Source organism: Macrobrachium nipponense, chromosome 13, assembly GCF_015104395.2.
Source record: "Macrobrachium nipponense isolate FS-2020 chromosome 13, ASM1510439v2, whole genome shotgun sequence".
Taxonomy (NCBI): Eukaryota; Metazoa; Arthropoda; class Malacostraca; order Decapoda; family Palaemonidae; genus Macrobrachium; species Macrobrachium nipponense.
The window spans coordinates 2,950,330-2,952,829 of record NC_087206.1 but is presented as its reverse complement, the minus strand read 5'-3'; positions in this window follow the sequence as shown (position 1 = coordinate 2,952,829).

The window sequence follows — 2,500 nt, the reverse complement described above, 5'->3', positions numbered from 1 at the left end:
ATTTGGTACGTTTGATGACCACCAGAGGGTGATGATCATCATGCCAATTTGCAGCCCTCTAAATAAAACAAAAAACATATTATAAAAAATTGGCAATTCTTTTTATCATAAAACGACAATATTAAAGATATCTGAAAGAAAACATATCAAATATAAGTGGCTGTATTCTATGAAAAAATTTATTTGCAGAAAATTGTCAAAAATAAGTTCGAATAAAATACAGAGATTGTTCATGGACAGTAGAGGCTACATATAATAATTATTCGGTTTATGTCTTTTCTGTCTGTCTGTCTGTCTCCTACACCCGAACTTCAAGTAAAGATGAAAGTCACTCATTGGAAGAAATAATAAATAAGTAAATAAATAAAACGTCATTTATTTTGAGACTCGACTTCAGAAGCTTAGAAACACACTCTCTCTCTCTCTATCTCTCTCTCTCTAGCTGGATGGACTAAAAAGGGGTTTGAGACATCCTATTTCTTGTAACTCGCTTTCACTCTTTCAGAGCATTCTGCGAATCAATTTCTCTCACTCTCATTGTTTCACAAAAATCATTATTCTATTTACGTTAAACGATAACCAGACCAGAAATTATGGATGGAAACTAGAACTGAAGAGATACAACACATCCCACTGTGGGAATTTCTTTAAATAAAAGATATGTACACATGGAATAAACTGCCATCAGAAGTTGTAAACAGCAATAATGTGGAAGAGTTTAAAAGAAAGCTAGACAAAATCATGAGGACACTGTGAAATGAACAGTAAAACCTGCTGCTAGAGATAAGTGAGCACACGAGTTCTCTTTGGATGGACTAACAAGTCTTCAGGCATCCTAATCCCTGTAACTTCTAGTAACCTATGAAAACTCTGAAGGTCGGAGAAGTTGATGAACAGGGGAGCACCTTGGTCATTCGCTGTGACCTTGACTGTTGAATATTGACAGTGACACTTATTATTATTTAATAATCAGGCTGAAATTATTATTATTATATATTACTATCATGGAAATGACGTCATAGATATGTACCAGTATTTGAAGTGTTTAAACTTCGAAAAAACTCTAGTTTTTAACATCAGAAATTCAAATCCCCTCTGTGATATACTGAGTAATTACGGATTTGATGGTATGATCACTATCAATAATAATAATAATAATAATAATAATAATGATAATAATAATAATAATAATAATAATAATAATAATAATAAGGCTATACAACTACCTGAGAGGACAAACACCATCCCCCATCAACAAAAAGGCTGCAGAAGGAAGTGTAGGGGCACAAAAGACCAGCTCCTGATAGACAAAATGGTAATGAAGAACAGTAGGAGAAGGAAAACCAACCTAAGCATGGCATGGATAGACTATAAGAAAGCCTTCGACATGATACCACACACATGGCTAATAGAATGCCTGAAAATATATGGGGCAGAGGAAAACGCCATCAGCTTCCTTAAAATACAATGCGCAACTGGAATACAATACTTACAAGCTCTGGAATAAGACTAGCAGAGGTAATATCAGGAGAGGGATCTTGCAGGGCGACTCACTGTGCCCACTACTCTTCGTAGTAGCCATGATTCCCATGACAAAGTACTACAGAAGATGGATGCTGGGTACCAACTCAAGAAAAGAGGCAACAGAATCAACCATCTGATGTTCATGGACGACATCAAGCTGTAGGTATGAGCATCAAGGAAATAGATACCCTAATCCAGACTGTAAGGATTGTATCTGGGGACTCAGGATGGAGGGTTTGGAATAGAAAAATACGCCTTAGTCAACATACAAAAAGGCAAAGTAACGAGAACTGAAGGGATAAAGCTACAGATGGGAGCAAACATCAAACACATAGATGAGACAGGATACAAATACCTGGGAATAATGGAAGGAGGGGATATAAAACACCAAGAGATGAAGGACACGATCAGGAAAGAATATATGCAGAGACTCAAGGCGATACTCAAGTCAAAACTCAACGCCGGAAATATGATAAAAGCCATAAACACATGGGCAGTGCCAGTAATCAGATACAGCGCAAGAATAGTGGAATGGACGAAGGCAGAACTCCGCAGCAATAGATCAGAAAAACCAGGAAACATATGACAATACACAAAGCACTACACCCAAGAGCAAATACGGACAGACTATACATAACACGAAAGGAAGGAGGGAGAGGACTACTAAGTATAGAGGACTGCGTCAACATCGAAAACAGAGCACTGGGGCAATATCTGAAAACCAGTGAAGACGAGTGGCTAAAGAGTGCATGGAAGAAGGACTAATAAAGTAGACGGAGACCCAGAAATATACAGAGACAGGAGAATGACAGACAGAAAAGAGGACTGGCACAACAAACCAATGCACGGACAATACATGACACAGACTAAGAACTAGCCAGCGATGACCACATGGCACTGGCTACAGAGAGAGCTAAAGAAGGAAACTGAACGAATGACAACAGCGGCACAAGATCAGGCCATTAAGAACCAGATA